Source organism: Tenrec ecaudatus, chromosome 14 (genome assembly GCF_050624435.1).
Source record: "Tenrec ecaudatus isolate mTenEca1 chromosome 14, mTenEca1.hap1, whole genome shotgun sequence".
Classification (NCBI taxonomy): domain Eukaryota; kingdom Metazoa; phylum Chordata; class Mammalia; order Afrosoricida; family Tenrecidae; genus Tenrec; species Tenrec ecaudatus.
The window spans coordinates 106,310,997-106,331,475 of NC_134543.1; the positions used below are offsets into that span (position 1 = coordinate 106,310,997).

The window sequence follows — 20,479 nt, forward strand, 5'->3', positions numbered from 1 at the left end:
GCCGCGCCGTCCGTCCGCCATCATGCCCACGTTCGTGGTGAACACCAATGTGCCCCACGCCTCCGTGCCCGACGGGCTGCTCTCCGAGCTCACCCAGCAACTGGCGCAGGCCACCGGCAAGCCGGCCCAGTACATCGCCGTGCACGTGGTCCCCGACCAGCTCCTGGTGTTCGGGGGCTCCGCCGAGCCGTGTGCCCTCTGCAGCCTGCACAGCATCGGCAAGATCGGCGGGGCCCAGAACCGCACCTACAGCAAGCTGCTGTGCGGCCTGCAGCCGAGCGCCTGCGCATCAGCCCGGACAGGATCTACATCAACTACTATGACATGAACGCCGCCAACGTGGGCTGGAACGGCTCCACCTTTGCCTGAGTCCCCCCCTCTCCTCCCCCCCCTCCCCCCCGCGAAAGAAATAAACGGTTCAGAGACCAAAAAAAAAAAAAAAAATTAAATCCTTTCATTGGGGGCTCGCTCATACAGCTCTTATCACAACCCACACATCCATCCACTGTGTCAAGCACATTTGTACATTTGTTGCCATTTTTTTCTACTTGAACTCTTGATAATTTATAAATCATTATTATGTTTATTCCTTACACTGACTGATATCTCCTTTCACCCACTTTTCTGTTGTTCGTCTCCCTGGGGGTGGGGGAAAGTATATGTAGATCATTGTGACCAGTTCCCACTTTCTCTCCCCACCTTCCCCTTTCCCTCCTGGTATCACTGCTCTCATTGTTGGTCCTGAATGGTTTATTTGTCCTGGATTCCCTGTGTTTCCAGCTCTTATATGTACATGCTCTGGTCTAGCCAGATTTGTAAGGTAGAACTGGAGTCATGATAGTGGAGGGGAGGAAGCATTAAAGAACTAGAACAAAGTTGTATGTTTCATCGGTGCTACACTCCACCCTGACTGAGGGGATGTCCAATTGTATGGGTCTTTAATGCCTAACACCTAATCCCATCAACACCTCATGATCACACAGGTTGGTGTGCTTCTTCCATGTAAGCTTTGTTGCTTCTCAGGTAGATGGCCACTTGTTTATGTTCAAGCCTTTACGACCCCACTGTATCTTTTGATAGCCTGGCACCATCAGCTTTCTTCACCTTTGCTTATGCACTCATTTTGTCTTCAGTGATTGTGTTGGGAAGGTGAGCATCACAGAATGCTGGGTTAAAGTGTTCTTGCATTGAGGGAGTACTTGAGTAGAGGCCCAATGTCCATCTGCTGCCTTAATACTTAACATATAAGTATATGCACATAGATCTATTTCCTTATCTGTGGGATATAAAAGGGCTTTCCCCCTGCTTGTCTCCCCCAAATATATGTCAGACCTAGGACACTGCTTGCAACTGCTTAGAAGTAATCTCTATCCCCACACAGAGGGGTCTCAGGGAGGGGATGAGTCAAGCAGGGTGCAGTAATGCACCAATGGATCACACAATATACCTCTGACCCCTTGATGCCTCCTCACCCCCATATCATGACCCCAGTGTCACTTCCCAATCTAGACTAGACAGGAACATGCACATTGGTATAGGCAAGATAAAACTCACAACACACGGAACCCAGGAATAGGAATGGGAATAGAGATACCAAAGGGTAGGGGGAAGGTGGGGAGGGCAAGGGGTACCCATCACAATGAATGGCATATAACCACACACCCCCATCCAGGGGGAAGAACAACAGAAACCAGAGGGGAAGGGAGACAGTAGTTGGTGTGAGATTTGAAAATATAATTTGAAAACAACAATCTATCAAAGGGCCACAAGGGTTGGGGGGCGAGGGAAGAGCTGATCCCAAGGGCTAAAGTGATGTAGATATCTAGAAAAGAATGATGGAATATATGTACTAATATGTTGGATACAATTGATGTATGGATTGTAACAAGATTTGTAAGAGCCCCCAATAAAATGATTAAAAAAACAAACAAAAGAAGTCATCTCCCTGAAGGCATCAGCCATCCAGAGCAATTAGACTACTGTCTGGTCTACTGCAGATGGGGCTCACCCCCGACTGATAGGGTTGTTTCAATAGAGATCCCCAAGAAGTGGTCAAACCAGCTCTGACAACCAAGGTTAGGCTGCCATCTGAATCTAGGATCTGCCCATCTTGTCATCTTGTCACATGTGTACCCCTAAGCCCTCTTCTTATTGTGTGTACCCTCCTAGATCGTCCCCCTCCCATTGCCGTATTGCCTATGTTACAACCCCTTCCTGTGATGTACATGGTTACCTGTAATCAAGGGACTTGCAGGCCCCAAGTATATATAAGCCTTGGTTAGAAATAAATCTCTCTCCTTCCTCCTCCTTCTACCCTGTGCGCAGACCTGGCTGCTGAGATCATGGCCATCCCAGGAGGTAAGCATGCTACTATGAAATGTGTCTGACTCCTTTATTTTACTCATCTCTCCTATCATCTATGACTTTACTATGATCTTTACATATTATTGATGTACAGTTGCGCCTACAGACCCCTGATATTTGTTAGGGGCTGGTCCTGACATTTATTGTTATATATAAATACATTTCCATATGTACATGCCTATATTTAGCCCTTTGTAAACATCCTTTGACTCCTAGGTCTTTTTACTTTCCTCTAGTCCCACTATCATGTTCAGCCTTTATTTGGGCTTCAGTAATTCCTTTTGGTTACATTGCCCTTGATCAGTCCCCACCAGGCTTCCTACACCCTCCTCACCATGGATTTTAGACCACTTATTGTTCCCTTGTTCCTGTATTTGTTGACACCGACCTCCCTTTCTCCTGCTCCCTCCTCTCCCGTGTCCCCCCAGAACCATCAGCCCCATTGTTTTCTCCTCTGGATTGTTTATCCCACCTATTTTATCTAGATAGACATGCAGAGACAACAATAAGCACAAAAACAAGACAAAGGAAAACAAAATAACAACAACAAAAGCCTATAAATAGTTCCAAGTCTGTTTGTTGACCTTTAGGAGTGTTTTCCGGTTGAGTTTGATGGGGTGCCACGCCCTGGCCCCAAAGTCTGTTTTTGGTACTCCTGGGGGACTTCACTGCTTTGCTCCCCTTGATGCCCCTTTGCCCGCCCTTAGTGTTTCGCCCTGGTGCTTTCCTGTCTTTTAATGACTTTTTGCTTTCTTCATGATGATGGTCTTAATCTTCTCCCCCAGCTCATCAGGTCTTGTGTCATTAGCATGCAGTGTGTCAGATGCATTCTTTCAATGTTCTTGAATTCACGTGGGATAGACTCAGTGTTATGCTTTGTCTCTTGTGCACTTGTATTAATGTTCCCCAGTTTTATCCTGAACTTACATTTGAGGATTTCATGGTCTTTTGTACAGTCAGCCCCTGGTCGGGTTTTAACTTCTGATATTGAGTTTCTGCACTGTGTCCTCCTACAGTGTAGTTAAATTTATTTCTGTGCATTTTATCAGGGGAAGTTCATGTATATAGCTGCCTTTTGTGTTGTTGAAAAAAGATATTTGCTATGAACAAATTATTGGTTGTACAAAATTCTACCCAGTTAAAAAAAAAAAGAAAAAAATTCTACCATTTAATTACTATCACCAAGACCATGTTTTCCAACTATTGTTCCTTCCTTTCTCTTTGTTTCCAGTTTTTGCATTCCAATTGCCAATAATTATCAATGCACTTTAATTTCATGTTTGATCAATATCCTACTGAAGTCATTGGTAGAATTCTTTGATTTCTTCCTCCCTAGCTTTTGTGGCCAGTGCATAAATATGAATACTAATTATATTCATTGGCTTTCCTTAAAGGCAGATAGATCCAATCCTACCACAGACAGCATAGTATTTCATGATGGATTTTACAATGTCCTTTTTGGCAATGAATGTCACAGCATTTCCTTTTATTGTGTTATTCCCAGCATAGTAAATCATGATTTTTCTGGTACAAAATGCCCAGCACCTGTCCATTTCAGCACACTAATTCCTAGGATATTAATCTTTATGCATTCAGTTTCATTTTTGACAACTTCCAATTTTCCTAGATTCATACTTCCGCACATTCTAAGTTCCGATCATTAGCAGTTGTTTTCAGATGTTTCTCCTTACCTGGAGTCTTGCCCTGTCAGCTAATGAAGATCCAGAAGGTTTTACTTGACCAACATCACCATGGTTGACTCCTCTCAGAGAAGTCAGCTCTTCCTCACATACAATTCGAATGTCTTTAGGTCTGGGCGTCTGTTCTCCAGCACGCTCTTTGACAGTGCTCTGCTTCCATTTGTTAGACCATAAATGTGTGACACTGTTTCGAAGCTATGCGTAAGGTTTTCAGTGGCTCTTTCTTTTGAAGAGGGAGCCGAGTCTTTCTTCATTGCCTGTTCTTTTGTGAATGATATAATATTGGCTAAATTAAAGACACCACCAATAGAATTACTTTGTGCCTCTACTTGATGCTCACCTTCATGAAGAGGTCACTGAAGAGATGAGTACTATAGCAAAATACAGGGAAGAAACCAGATGGTGCCTGGCTGTCAGAAATAATGGCATCTGGGGTCCTAACGGCTTGTCTTAAAATAAAAGAAGCCATCTAAGTGAGCAGTAAACTAGTCTTCTGGAAGAAGTCCACATGGAAGAAGCCTACCAGCCCGTGTGACCCAAGTATTGTACATAATAAAATCCAAATCTGAAAGAGGGAATAGCATCAGAGCTTAAATTGTGAATACCCAGTTTGCAGAAGGCTATGGATGACAATGGGAGCCCCAAATCCATGTTTTTTAGCCCAAAATTTATTTCCAGGGTCCACACATGGATTAAGTCTCCTATGAATTCAGTCTCCTCTCTGCCCAAGTGAATAGTCTTGCTGCTAGACAGAGAGCATTGTAAAGTCAATGATGGCTGATAAAGTTAGGTTAAAATGTAACACCTTATCATTTTATCTCCCCTTTGACCCATTTTAAAGTTATTTCAGTTTCTGACATTTTCTGTTTTCCATTTGATTGTGCTTTTCCTGTGTTTTATATAGTTCTTATTGGTTTTTGTTTGCTTGCTTGCTTCTTGTTTGTGTTTTGTATGATTTTCAGTATATGGAATCCAGGATCGGTAAATCTGTGGACAATAAGTAGATTAATAATGGCAGGGGGAGTGGGGAGCTAACAATGATTATGAGAAAAATGTTCTGAAATGGATTGTGGAGATGATCCCACACTCTTCTTAATATGATTGAACTATTAAGTTGTATGATATGTGAAATATATGCCAATAAAACTATTTTAAAAACTAATTTCCGTAACAGAAACCAAAGGAAGGAAGGGAAATTCTTTCTCTTAAGAACTATATCGGAGGCAAACACTTCCTTGACTCGGATTCTTTGGCAGTGAACGGAAATGCCCAGGACACATTTCAAAGGCAGCACACAAGTTGTAAGCAAAAATTGTTTTGTGCAGAAAATGTCCTCTTCTACAACATGAGTCTTTTTATCCTAAAATTTCACATGAGGATTTTTGGGTTTTATAGGATTCCTGGTACTGCTAATCTCTCCACAAAGAGAATGTGATTTTGCCTATCCTTCAGAATCTCAGTCACAATAGACAAACGCTTCCACTATCAGCAAGTCAATTACAACTGATAGTGACTGTGTTAGGGTTCTCTAGAGAAACAAAACCAGGACACTTATGATATATATATCCCTTCACCAAAGCTCTCTGCCAATGAGTACATTCTGATTTATAATGACCCTATAGGACAGGGTAGACCTGCCTCAAGAATTCCTGAGCTGAAACAATTTATAGGAGTAAGAGGCCTTGTCTTTCTCCCACAGAGCAGCTGGTGGTTTCAAACTACTGACTTTGGGGTTGTAACCCTAGCTGTTTTAAAATTAAGTGAATATGACATATGGAATCTGTAACTTACTCAAACTTAAAATGTAGTCTGTATTCTGAATGAAAAGTAGTATCTTTATTGTAATAACTAATAATGGCTTCTCAACTGTAAAAAAGTCTTTCACATCTGTGTGGTGGCAGCCTGCCATGGTCCCAGCCAAGGGGCTGTGCTGAGGGAAGTGCTCTATGCAGGCTGATCTGGAGACCTGAGTTCTAGCCCCTGCTGGGGCACTAACCACTTGGATAAGCCCAAGGTCCAAATAAGTCACTCAACCTCTCTGGTTCTGTGTTACTTCAGGTAGACTAGAGAAACAAATCCAGAGACATTCATGTTGTATAAGAGAGAACTTTATATCAAAGAGTAACTGTACATTAAGAAAATATCCCAGTCTGGTCCAGTCCAGATCAAGTCCATAATTCTGATATCTGTCCATATGTCCATTACCAATCTATAAATTCCTCTTCAGACTCACGCAACACATGCAATGAATGCAGGAAGATCACGGGCCAGTGGTGGAAAGTCCTGTGATTCCAGTGGCAGTGGAAGCATCTCAGGGTTGGTAGGGGGCTCCTTCAGCTACAGGAGTCTAGCGTGGCTCCATGTGTCTTGTCAACAGGACTGTCTTGCAGAGAGTCTGCGTGTTTGCCTTCTTTCTTTCCATCGCCAAATCTGCCTTATAGGAAGCCCACAGCTGTCACTCTGTCTTCTCCTATAGGGTAGCTATGAGTCAGCATCGACTAGATGGCAGAGCTGGGGTTTTATTGTTTTGTTTGGTTTTAACCTGGCAAATGTGCAGCTAAGGCAGTGGTGGGCACTACTGCAGGGTGAAATGTCATGTGTCATAGTTGGGAAGAGTGTGGCTGTCTATAATCCTAGGGCCACAGCCCAATTCTACAACTTGTCAGCTGGACGGTGATACTCCACACTGGCCCTCACCTTTATAATAACACCCCACTGGGGGAGTTGTGGTGGTTAAATAAATCACACACAGAAAGTACTTCAAGTAGCGTGTTCACTATTGTCATCATGAGGAACTGACATGGGACAGAGACACTTGAGGGCACATTCAGAAATGGGGAAGAAAGTACTTCAGTGGGAGGATGCAGCAGCAACCTTCAGGAGCCCGTCATTACTTATGGACGGATTATTCCAGAGAGTATCCCAGAGAGACTCATGCTCCTCATTTCACAGCAGGATCCCCAGTCAAGGGAGGGAGAGCAAAAGCTAGCAAATACTCTGACTCCCACAGAGTGTGGGCTGAGCAGGGCCCAGCAGGCCTCCGCCCCTCCCTGAGTAGATGCCGAGAAGTGGGCTTGCTGAGCTCTTTTATCTGTGTCTGAGATGTGAAGAGGAGGCCCCTTTGTTTCCCCAGGTGACCGACATCCAGAGTTGCCAAAACCATTTTACTGGACCACCTTCCTAGCTTTGCCCTCACTAAATATACCACATGTTCCTGGCTCGCAAGCACATTTTCCAGCCCCTGCCAGCCTTGGCTACTTCAAAGTTGCCAGAAAGAGCATTTTTCTGCATTTCGTCCCATGAGATACTTGTATTGGGGTTTGGCTTTGTTTTGCTTTTGCTAAGGGAGCAAGGCAATCTCCTCTGGCTCAGTGCCACACTAACATTTCAAGGGCAATTAGGGAACCACGAGAAAATAGCTACCTGCTGAGAGCACACCACCCAATCACTACTCACCTAATGGGGAATATGTCTCAAGGAGGCTTCTGGCACTGAGCAAGCTCAGTAAGTACTTGTTCAATAAACAGGGCCCTAGTGTAGTTGTGGGTTGTGAGCTGGGCTGTTAACCAAAAGGTCAGTAGTTCAAAACCACCCGCGGTTCCTTAGGAGAAAGATGAGGCTTTCCACTCCCGTAAAGAATCATTGTCTCAGAAACCTCCAGGGGCAGGTTTTACCCTGTCCTCTAGGGTTACTGTGAGTTGGAATTGACTCGATGGCAGTGAGTTTTCCAGGTAAGATAGGTATTACTTAATAGACAAAACCCTTTATGATGTCTTTGGTTGGTGAAAATTTACACAGAAAATGAGGTTCACATTTCACAATTTACCTCTGTACATTGTTCAGTGAGTGACATTGGTTACACTTTCCACAATCCAGCAGTAGTCTCATTATTCCCATTCTGGTTGTTCTGTTTTTGTGAATCAAGCTTCCTTGTTTCAGGGTCTCATGTAAATTCTTTTTAGAAACCAGTGGAGAGGTGTGGGAGGCTGGCCCCAGCACCATAAATTAAGTGGATTCCTGCCCCTCCCCCGAAAAGAATTTGTTCTAAAGGATGACATTGACTCTGCAGCTCCGTGAGATGAACATATCTGATCAGAGCACATGGGAGAAGATGAAGGGGCAGGAGGAGAGAGTGGAGCACAGCCTGGCCCACCAGGCCGTGATGATGATGGTTCCTGAGTAGAGCAGCCAGTCCACAGAGAGAACAACATGGCTAGCCCCACTATGAGAAATGATGTCAATTAGTGACTAAGGGCGATACAGGGGACTGCACCAGAGACACAGTGTGGGAATTGCACCTGACCTGATCCCACCACACCGAGGCAAATCACTGGGGGAGTGCAGCGGAACAGCAAGGGAATGGAGTGGCAAGGTCCCCAGGGAATGCTGAAAGTGGACTTTGGGGCCAGGGCGTGGTGCCCCAACAGACTGAACTGGAAAACGCTCCTAAGGGCCAGCAAACGATCCCTGAACTAACTACAAGCTTTTCTCTTGTGAAAAAAAAAAAATTCTTTTTAGAGAGCACAGTACTTGTGGGTAAGGTTGTTTATTATTTTGAAAAATTACTAAACAAGCTGAAGGATGATCCCTGGGAATGGTTGAGAGGTAGCTCAGGGCAATAGTTTTGGGAATTCCTCTGGTCTCTACAGGTTGAACAATTTTAGTGCATGTTTTTCTCCCATTCTATCGAGGGTCATCTACGCGTCCTTGAGAGTGGAAGTTGGTAGTGGTAGCCAGGCACCACCTAGTTCTGGTCTCAGGAAAGATGAGGCCGTGATGTAGGTCGGCAATTAGACGTGTAAGGGACCCTGGTGGCATAGTCGATTACACAGTGGCCTCTAACCCAGAGGTCAGCACTCTGAACAGAAAGATGAGCACTTCTATTGTCATAAGGATTAGTCTCAGAAACCCACAGAGCAGTTAGACTCTGTCCTATAGGTTGCCGCTATGAGTCCGGATCAACTTGATGGCAGGGAGGTGGCGTTTTGTTGGGTGCATGCTATCGTTTCTTCTTTGAGTCTTTGCTTCCTTCTCTTTCTCTCCAGATGAATAGACGGCCACTTGCAAGCTTTCAAGACACCTGACACAACTTGCCAGACAAGAATGGTATCACTTTTATTTCTATTTTACGGATAAGGAAAACAAGATTTAAAATGTTTCAGTGGGGGGCTTGAGTGGAGAGCAAATGCCTTGAGAATGATTGGGGCAGGGAATGTATGGATGTGCTTTATACAATTGATGTATGTATATGTATGGATTGTGATAAGAGTTGTATGAGTCCCTAATAAAATGAAAAAAGAAAGAAAGAAAAGAAAATGATTAGGGCAAAGAATGTACAGATGTGCTTTATACAATTGATGTTTGTATATGGATGGACTGTGATAAGAGTTGTATGAGCCCCTAATAAAATGTAAAAAAAGAAAAGAGGAGAAAAATGATTAGGGCAAAGACTGTACAGATGTGCTTTATACAATTGATGTATATATATGTATGAACTGTGATAAGAATTGTATGAGCCCCAATAAATTGTCAAAAATAAATAAATAAAAGATTAAAAAAAAGGAAAAAAAATGTTTCAGTGTTGCCTAACGTCACCACCACTAGGCTGTCAGTCCGTCACACTGTAGAGGCATGCGTGTTGCTCCGACGCTGGAAGCTATATATTTCAAATAGCAGCAATCACCACCCCACGCGAACAGATTGCTTCAGAGCTGCCAGACTAAGAACAGACTACTAAGAAGGAATAGGCTATTCTTTCCCTTATTCTTTTTTCTTTTCACCACAATCTGCTTCCAAACATTCTTTTTCTATATGGACCCCTTGGTGTCATTACCCCTTCACCCCACCACCACCTCTGTGCCCCGCCCCCAAATGCTTATTCCACTTGCTGACACCACAGGTTCCTCAGCCCTGGTTTTCATACACCAACAAAACATATACCGCGTGCTTGCTTCGGCGGCACATATACTAAAATTGGAACGATACAGAGAAGATTAGCATGGCCCCTGCGCAAGGATGACACGCAAATTCGTGAAGCGTTCCATATTTAAAAAAAACCAAAAACATATATACCGCAACTTCAAGAGGGTGACCCCCAATGACGTAACACCCCCGAGCTACAATCAAAAACCAAACCAAACAATACAACCCCAAAATACATACGATTCTGGATACCAGACCCAGTCCAGCATGCATCAAAGGGGTAATCTGCTGACAAGTTTGAACAGGTTAAGTCAGGCTTCTGCCTTTGCACTCACCAATGTACTCCGTTTAGTGGTTTAGTGACCACTGCCTTCCTGTCCCTCAATTGTGGAGAGAGGGAGTTCACCGAAGGTTCATTGCCTGCAGAGTTCCACCGATGACTCTCGGGCTCCCACGGTCATCCGTAGCCTTCTGCCAACTGCCAACCAGATTCTTGGACTTTAGACTCTGATACTAATCCCTCCCTTCAATTTCGGCTTATATGCTCCATAATCCTTTGGTGGCTGATGATGGTGTGCTTCTTCCATATAGACTTAGTTGACATCTCACTGAGATGATTGCTTGTTCAGGGACAAGCTTTTATGACCCCAGATGCTATTTTATCTGATAGCCAGGCACCATCTAATTTCTTCATCACATTTCCTCCTCTGTGTTCTCTTCCTGAAAGCCAATCTCGAGCAGGGCCACGATGCAACAACTAGTTGTTCTTAAATTGGAGCTGGGATTTAGTATGAGTCCCCAAGCCGTTTCCAGTTCTGTTTGTTTGGGTCTTTCAATTTATTCTTCTTTGGGAATGAACCCAAATGTCATGGCATTGCATCATTCCATCTCATCAAGCAGAACTGTACCATTGCTTCCATAATCAATTCCCAAACATCCTATTTCTTCCTGGGTACCTCGACACCATCTCCCTTTTATCACTCCCTAACCTGCACCCCCTCCCAACACTGTTGTTCTACATGCTATTCCTATAGGTTCATCAATCCTGGATTTCATTCACCAGAAAACAGGAAAACTTATTGCACAACTTCAAGAGGGTAATCACTTGTGAGGAATTAGCCACCCGGCAAAGTAGAAGGGCAGCAACCCCGGAAGCCCATCAATGAGATGGACGGACACAGTGGTTCCAACAATGGGCTCAAGCATAACAATTGTGAGGATGGTGCAGACCTGGGCAGTGTTTCATTCTGCTGTGCACAGGATTGCCGTGAGTCAGAACTCATTTGATGGCACTGAAGAGCAAGGTCATATAATTATTAAGTAACCAGTGGACATTGCTTGAAAATTCAAATTTGATTCTAGCGCCAGTGTGTGGGAAAGAGAAAAGTTATTCCCCAGGTTGTCACCCCATAATATATGCCAAACCTAAGATGCTGTTTGCAAATACTGATTATACACTTGGAGGTCAACTGCTTAAAGGTTATCTGCCTGGCAAGTCTGGATAGAGCAGAGGATGTACACTGGTGCAGATAGGAGCTGGAGGCACAGGGAATCCAGGGCGGATGATCCCTTCAGGACCAGGGTGTGAGTGGCGATACTGGGAGGGTAGAGGGTGAGTGCGTTGGAAAGAGGGAACTGATTACAAGGATCTACATGTGACCTCCTCCCTGGGGGATGGATAACAGAAAAGAGGTAAAGGGAGACGTGGGACAGGGAAAGATATGACAAAATAATAATTTCTAAATTATCAAGGGCTCATAAGGGAGGGGGGAGGGAGGGGAAAAATAAAGGACCCGATGCCAAGGGCTTAAGTGGAGAGCAAATGCTTTGAAAATGATGAGGGCAAAGAATGTACAGATGTGCTTTATACAATTGATGTGTGTATGGATTGTCATAAGAGTTGTATGAGCCCCTAATGTTAAAAAAAAGTTATCTGCCCGAAGGTTATCAGATATCTAGAGCAGTCAGATCTTATAGTCTATCCCACCTAAGTAGAGCACACTCCCTTCTGGTAAGGATAATGAATTGTTCCCCTGAAGGAGAGCCCAAAGACACCTAAAATCAAGCCAACTCAAGGATGACCAAGGTTAGGCTGCCATCTTGACGCTAGAGCCCCTCCCCCACCGTGTTCAGTGTATGCCTTCCTGTCATATGTATGCCTATTGTACAGCCCCTTGCTGTCACACATATGGTTACCTGTAATTAGGGGGACTGAACCCCCAGAAAGTATATAAGCCTTGGTTAGAAATATATTCTCTGTGTGTGTGTGGATCTAGCTACTGAAGTGATGATAATCTGGAGGGGAGCATTCATATGCTTTATCTTGTCTGATGTCTTTTTAATTTTATCCCACAATTACCTAACTGCCCCATGGACTTTTTGATTGTGGAGGCTGGTACCCCACACCAGGGTAGTGGTCAGAGTGGGAACTTTGGAGTCATGTGGACTACCTGGCTCTGAATCCTAGCTCTGCCATTTACTAGCTGTGTGACACTGAGAGTGTTATTTAATCTTTCTGTGCCCCAGTTTCCTTATCTGTCAAATAGAAGTGCTGGTAAGAGCTCCAGGCAGCCTCCCGGGATGACTGTGTAGTTGAACTCGATCATACATGTGAAGCACTTTGACCAGTGTTCGGCACTCTATCAGGACAGACACTGTTGCTTAGTAGAGTTGTGTTACATGCCGATAATGCTTTCTGCTTTTTGAGAGAACATTTTATAAATTCTCCTTTATTCTCGTAACATCCTTATAAGGTGGTGGTGGTGGTTGCTATTGAGCTAGTGCGGAGTCATGGGGGCTCCTAAGGAGTGGAACTGTTCCTTAGGGGTTCTTTTTTTAGCTGTAATGCTAATAGAAGCAGCTTGTTAGGCCTTTCCTTCTTGGACCGCTCTTTGGTGGTGCTGTGGGTTAAGTGGAGGACTGCTGGTCATAAGGTTGGCGGTTCAAATCCTCCAGCTGCTTTGCAGGAGAAAGGCTATCTGCTCCTGTACAGATTTACAGTGACAGAAGCACGGGACAGGTTGCCGTCAGTTAGAATGGCCTCTCTGACAGTGAGTTTGGCATTTTCTTCTTCTGTGGTCCCGCTAGATGGGTTTGAACTGCAAGCCTTTAGATTCAGTGGTTCTCAACTTTCCTAATGCTGTGACTCATTAATACAGTTCCTCATGTTGTGGTGAACCCCAACCATAAAATTATTTTTGTTGCTACTTCATCACTGTCAGTTTGCTACAGTTATGAGTCAGGTGACCGCTGTGAAAGGGTTGTTTGCCCCCAAAGGGGTCACGACCCACAGGTTGAGAACTGCTGCTTTAGATTAACAGCTGAGTGCAAACCATTTATGCCACCTGAAGTCTTCCTTATGGGGTCCCTTAGTCACTGCAGCTAGCTGATTCTCACTCACAGTGACCTTATGGGATAGGATGGGGCTGCCTCTTTGTGTTTCTGAGGTTGTAAATCTTCAAGGGAACAGAAAGCCTCTTCTTTCTCCCAAGGAGCAGCTGGTGGGTTTGAACTGCTGACCTTGTGGTTAGCAGCCCAGCTCGTAACCCACTCACCAGCAGGGCTCCTTCCTGCAAAGGTAGGTGCAATCATGACCTCACTCTATCGCTTCATCTTCATAAGAAACTATTTTGCACATGGTACGAATCAGAGTCAGAAAGGTTTCATGAATTATTCAAGATCACACAGACAGTGCATACACTGCTGAACGGAAAACTAATTTTCTCTCCATCTGTCACCCAAATGACAATTACACAACAAAAATGACTGTGGGAAACAGAGAGATTTCTCCCAAGTTGTCTCCCCCAAATATGTTAGACTTAGAACACTGCTTGCAGCTAATAATTGTCAAATTACTTCCCTGAAGGCAGTCAACTGCCAGACTACTGTCTAGTCCCACCACAGGGAGGCCTGCTCCCTGTTGCTAAGGACAATGGGCTACTTCTCCCTAAAGGCTTGCAGTCATCAATTTGGTTCCTTTAGGTGGAGTGCACACCCTACTGATAATGGTGCCAGGGACAGGTCAAACCTGCTCAGTGACATCCAAAGTTAGGCTGCCATCCTGAATCTAGGATCCGCCCATCTTGTCATATGTATACCCCCAATCCCTCCTCTTCCTATTGCATGTATGTCCCTAGATCACCCACCTCCCATTACTTTATTACCTATAGCACAACCCTTTCCTGTGATGTATGTCTTCACCTGTAATTAGGGGGGCTTGCAGGTCCCCAGAGAATATAAAAGCCTTGGTTAACATTAAATATCTCTCTCCACGTGGATCACCAAGTGAGGCTGAGGTGAGCATTGCTACTATGAAATGTGTCTAACTCCATTATTTCAATCTCTCTTCTATCTCTCATGCTCTCTATGACTTTATTTTAATCTTTACAATTGTGCCTACTGGGCCCATGATGAGGTATTAGGGGCTGGATTACCCTGACACATGACAAAGGTCGTCAGTAGTCCTAGAAGGTTGTATGAATTGGAATAGGCTAGCTGGCTGGGAGTCAGGAGAGCTGTTGGGAGAAGGTAGAGTGAGAGACATCTCAGATAGGATGTCAACCCTCAAAACCACAGGGAACAGAGGGAAGACAGATGGGAAAACAATGAACACATTCAAAGCAGCATGAAGGCAAATTCTTAAAAGGGGAGCAGGAGGAGGAAACCCGAGGAACAAACTACTGATTCTGCCTGGGAGGTGTCTGCTTGTCAAGACTCCCCCCTCCACAGCACCCAAGCAGGCCACGTTGTTTGATGGTTCTGGAGCAAAGGGTTCACTTGCAGTCGGAATGGTGTGAAGGTCTGGGAGGAAGAAAGCAGCCCAGAAGCAGTCTACAGAGGATTGGGAGACGTGCCGAGGAATTCATAACCGTTCCCACACATTTTTGTATGTGGGGGAGCAGTGACCTTCATTTCAAAGGATAATCAAAACATTTAGTACCCAAGACAATGTGGCTATTCTAATGAAAGTTCCCCATCTGCCCCATTGGAGCCCGGGGAACAATTTCTTCTGAGTCAACCTTGCCACGTTGTGGCCCAAATGCCATGAGGCTTCTCTCATTCCTCTCCCCACCTGTTGCCACTGAGTTGATTCTCAGGGCAATTCCAGCTGGCAGAGCAAACTGCTCCACAAGGTGTTCTTGGAGGTCATCTTTGCACATAGGTACCTAGGTCCATATTTTTAAAATAAACAAATTTTTATTGTCAATTAGGTGTGTGTGGGGGGGGGGCTATATTCAGATCACCAACTCTGCATTCAACAGTTCAAACCACTCAGCAGGTCCCTTGGCTTTCCTGCCACCATGCTGCTAAAGGAGTTCGAAACACCAACCTGTCGGTTAGTAAAAATCCACACCTACTGCCACTGAGTCCTTCCTGACTCAAAGTCACTCCCTGTCTAGGGATTCTGAGACTGTGAATTTTTACAGGAGCAGACAGCCTCATCTTTTCCCCATGGGGTGGCTGATGGGTGAGAACCACTCACCTTGTGCTTAGCAGCCCACGACCTGACCCCAGCAGCACCAGGACTCCTTTGTAGGGAAGTAGATGAAGTGGACTGTTTGCACCACGCAGGCCGCTCTCTTTTCTGCCAGGATTCCTTTCTTTTCTCTTTTAGCAAGATTTTGCCAGAGAAATTTAATAACACAGCAAAAAGGTTCTCCGAAGCTCTTCCTGTCTAATCTTGGTACCTTGGGAAGTAAAAATGAAAGATTCCAAGCCATTCTTGGATGTGGAGAGCAAAGCATTAGAAAAAAACCTTGAAGTCCAAGGAGGCTTTTAAAAAGTTCACGACAAAATCAAATGAAAAGATAATAAAAATTTCCTATGAAGGTTTTGAAGCCCCCTCCCTGTAAATACACTGTAAACTTTTAGGTTGGCCTTGTTTCTGGTTCAGTTTCCAAGACCAGATCTTATATCATATGGGGTCAGTTCCTTGACAAATTTGTGAATTTTGAAGTTCCAGAAAACATCGTGATGGACTACAATGCTCAGATCTGTTATACCTCATATATAATATTCAAGCCTACCAAAATAAAGTCATTTTTGATTAACAATAGAGTGGCAATTAAAGGAGCAAGTGGAAGGACAGAATTTAGTTGAGACTGTTGCAATAATTTGGTAAAAGTGGTAATGATTTCTATCCATGGTAGGAAGAGAAAGGAGGTGGGCACATGTTTATGTAAGTCAAAAGCAGATGGATTTCCAATGATATGAGCATGCTACACTCAACCCAAAGATATAGTTTTTGAACATTAGGAAGGATGTTTACTTGTGTTTTATAGACTACACAAAGCATTATATTGAGTGGATCATAACAAATTATAGACAAAATGGAAAAGAAGAGGAGTTCCAGAGCTGTGCCTAGAACAGGAGGCAGTCCTTCAAACGGAAGAGGGGGGCACTGCATGGTGTAAATAGGAACGATGTGCGTCAGGGTTGTATCCTTCCCCCACACTTAGTCAGTCTGTGTGCGGAACAAACAACCCGAGGAGCTGGACATGTAAGTATGAAGAGTGCAGAATCAGGATCTGGGCGGGGACGGGACTCGTTCACACCTACCATATTCAGAGCACACAATCTTTCTTGCTGAAATTGAAGAAGATCAAAGACTACAGCTTTCACTACAGATGGGACCTCAACATCAGGAACCCAAACCTTCACAAAGTAATTCATAAACAGTATCATGATAAGCAGAGAAAAGATTGAGGTTGTCACAGAATTTATCGGACTTGGATCCATCATCAACCCTCGTGGAATGAACACTGAAGAAATCTAAGGACACATTGCATTAGGTAACTGCCACACAGACTGATTTAAAGAGATAAGACGCAAAGATGTCACTTAGAGGAATAAGGCGCAGCTGACGTAGGTCATGGTGTATGTAACCACCCCATACGGGGGTGAACATTAGACAAATGTGTAAGGATGACCCATGAATTGATGCCTTTGAACTATGTCGTTGGTGAAGAATATTAAGTACATCATGGACATCCAGACTGTAGCCTTGAATAAGGAAGTTAACATTAAGAAAAAACTGTGAATATACCACTCCAGGAAAATTTCACAAAAGAAATAATTTAGTTAGCAGAGATACTTAAAACAGTTCAAAGCTGAAATAAAAAAATTTTTTTAGCTATCACAAGATAAATCTGGTTTATCTGGATTTGGATCCACTACTAACTTTTGGATTTGGGGAAAATCTCATTGTGATATGGAATAGAGCAATAACATTTGAATTTGGAAACTGTAACAATAGTTTTAGAACTGAGTACTCTATGATCTTAAGTATGTGTGTAGAAATTGTTACAATAAGATGCTATATAGAGATAACCCGACCATATCATTGAGTGTGAGTTTTGGGGAAATCCTGTGGGCGGCACAGCTGGGACACTTAAACTGCAGTCCTGTCAGGCTTACTTGGTTCTGGGCTCCCTCTAGTGTTCCATCTTTTGTGGTTTGATTGACACTCGGTTCATAGAATTACCAAATTGAGGGTCATATTAAAGACAAAACACAAAAGAACCATACATCTCCCTATAACGTGGTTTTCCACAAGAGATGACTATACCATTGAATGGTATGTTAAAGGTGGATGTTAACAGGGTTGGAATAATAGTCTTGCAGCCTGACTTACGGGGACAAGGACTGACTAGGATGGCCAGTTACAGCAAGCGTCCTGCTGGGAGCGAGTTGGTAAGGATGCTGGCCTGGGAACAGGATTCCTGGTTGTTTTGGTTTGCAGTGTAAGGGGAATACTGGCGCTTAGAGAGCATGAGATGAATGTTTCCTGGGCACATGGGTTCTGCAAGGTCAGCGAATTCTAGTTTGACCCTGTGTCATCAACAAAGATACACTTAGGTTCACTCAAAACCTCAGAATGTGGACTTATTTGGAACTAGAGCCTTTGCAGATATAACTAGTTAATATGAGAATTAGTGTGGGCCGAAAAGCTAATGACTGGTGTCCTGATCCAAAGGCCATGTGATGATAAACAGCAAAGGAGGCCATGTGAGGACAGAGACCTCTAGAGACAGGAGTGGGGCGGCCGCAGACCACGGGGTGCCCAGGGTTTCTGGCAGCATCTGGGAACTAGGAATGGCGACAGGGGACAAGCTCTTCCCGAGAAGAAAGCATGGGCCTGACACCTTGATTTTGGACTTCTAGCCTTCCGAACTTGTAAGAGAATACGTTCATTTTGTTTTAAGCTGCGACATTTGACGTTAGTTTGTTGTAGCAGTCACAGGAAGTAAACACTCCACGTCCACCTCTCAGACTAATCCAAAGGGACAGGTCTCCTCCACAGGATAGCCATCAAATTCCAGTCTCTACCTCAATAGCCTTAAATGAATGCAGAGAAGCGCTAAGCTTGATTTCATTGTATTTACCTCTATTCTCACTGTCTCACTGTATCCAGTTCTGACTCATGGCGACCCTGTAAGACAGGATAGAATTGCCCCTGTGGGCTTCTGAAACGGCAGCTCTACGGGTGTAAAAAGCCTCATCTTTCTCCCCCTATTTTGCACCTGTTGGCTTTGATTATGCCTCTGGACTGGGTCTATACTATAAGTCATGTATAAGAGAGTAGTATATAAAGGTTAAGTGCGCATCAAGAAAACATCCCAACCCAGTGCTGCCCAAGCCCACAAGTCCAACATTAACCCATATGTCCAACACCAATCCACAAAGTCCTCCATCTCACAAAACAGACACAATAATGCTGACTGCAGGAGGAAAGCCAAGTCAGTGAATGTGTAAACATCTTAGAATTGGCAGGGGTCTCCTCACGGCTGCCCCAGCACCCAGAGCTGCATCATGTGGCTTCTCCTCAGGGATGTCTTGCCTGAAGTGAGCCTTGCCAGCTGAAGCCGGGAACTGGCTAAGGCAGCTGCACCCTGGTCCGGCTATCAGAGAGCAAGAGCCCCGAAAACTAGAAAGGCGAGGCTCACGGAGCAAGCCATTTATCCCTCTGCCCTTCAATTAACCCCATATGTGTTTATCAGCCAGGTTGGCACAATAAACTAACTACCTCATCTCCTATCTCTTCCATAGGACTATAAAAAAAAAAACTGAGGAGGAAGATGACTCGATTCACTCTGTTCAACTTTCATCTCCAGGTGAGTTCTACCCTCTGGCTATACAGAAATCTACCAGCTCTTTTACATGAGAGTCCTTTATTTATTTAAGACTGCGACCATGTGGTTAAGCGCCATCTCCATAAGTGGAAGTACGGATACAACAGAATTATTTGATAGGTATTTCATTCACAGCTTCAGCAGTCAGTTAAAAAAAAAAGGCAAAGGAGGGGAGGGGTCAGGTTTGTACTTCAACAAGTGTAAAACTGTTTTTGAAGTCTTTAAAAAATCATTTTATTGGGGGCTCATACAACTCATCACAATCCATACATACATCCATTGTGTCAAGCACATTTGTACATTTGTTGCCATCATCATCGTCAAAACATTCGCTTTCTGCTTGAGCCCTTGGTATCAGCTCATTTCCCCCACTCCTTCCTTGCTTCCTCCTCCCTCATGAACACTTGATAATTTATAAATTATTATTTTGTAATATCTTACACTGTCCGATGTCTCCCTTCACCCATTTTTCTGTTGTCCATCCACCAGGAAGGAGGAGGTTATATGTAGATCCTTGTAATAGGTTCCCCCTTTCCACCCGACCCTCCTGGTATTTGCCAGTCTCAGCACTGGTCCTGAAGGAATCATCTGTCCTGGATTCCCTGTGTTTTCAGTTCCTATCTGTACTAGTGTACATTCGCTCCTCTAGCCAGATTTGTAAGGCACAATTGGGATCATGATAGTGGGGGCTGGGTATTGAAGTCTTAAGACCAGAGAGAATAGAAGCCGTTGTGGTTAAGAGAAAGGCAAAACTAGGCACTAACGAGTGACCAACCCATCCAAGGACCTGGGACCGCTGCTGCTACTTTCTAATTCCTTTTAAGATTTCCAGCAGGTGAGCTCAGTTACTGGGAAATATACAAGTCTGTCATGTGTGCCGTAAGGTTTGAATAAAATGAGACCAGGGATTGGCATTGATCTTAAGATCCTGTGTCCGACAGTGCCTTTCATTGAGGGCACATTACTCTCTGTGGGGGCTTCAAAAAGCTTGCCAAAAGTTCCATTATCTTTAAAAAAATCATTTTATTGGGGGCTCATACAACTCTTATCACAATCCATCCACCCATCCATTGTGTCAAGCACATTTGTACATTTGTTGCCATCATCATCCTCAAAACACTTGCTTTCTACTTGAGCCCTTGGTATTAGCTCATTTTTCCCCTTCCTCCCAAACCCTTGATAATTTATAAATTCTTATTTTTTCATGTTTTACACTGTCTGATGTCTCCATTCACCCATTTTTCTGTTGTCTGTCCCCCAGGGAGGGGATTATATGTGTAGATCATTGTGATCAGTTCCCCCTTTTACCCCACCTTCCTCTTCCCCTCCTGGTACCACTACTCTCATTATTGGTCCTGAGGG

General features: G+C 44.1%; 1 long non-coding RNA gene, 1 other non-coding gene and 1 pseudogene across 7 annotated transcripts in view; 2 read left to right on the plus strand and 1 right to left on the minus strand.

Moving 5' to 3' along the window:
• Positions 1–20,479, minus strand: part of LOC142426375 (uncharacterized) — a 56,212-nt gene that overhangs the window by 32,670 nt on the left and 3,063 nt on the right. Inside the window, exon 2 of one of the 6 annotated variants that reach the window (XR_012779747.1) lies at positions 15,469–15,673. The exons of the other annotated variants lie outside the window; for them this stretch is intronic. This is a non-coding gene — a long non-coding RNA (uncharacterized LOC142426375). The remainder of the gene's footprint in view (positions 1–15,468; positions 15,674–20,479) is intronic. 6 annotated transcript variants of the gene reach the window in all.
• Positions 23–369, plus strand: LOC142426326 (macrophage migration inhibitory factor pseudogene; annotated as a pseudogene).
• LOC142426981 (U6 spliceosomal RNA) lies at positions 10,008–10,114 on the plus strand. The gene has a single exon (XR_012779830.1). It is a non-coding gene; the product is annotated as a U6 spliceosomal RNA (small nuclear RNA).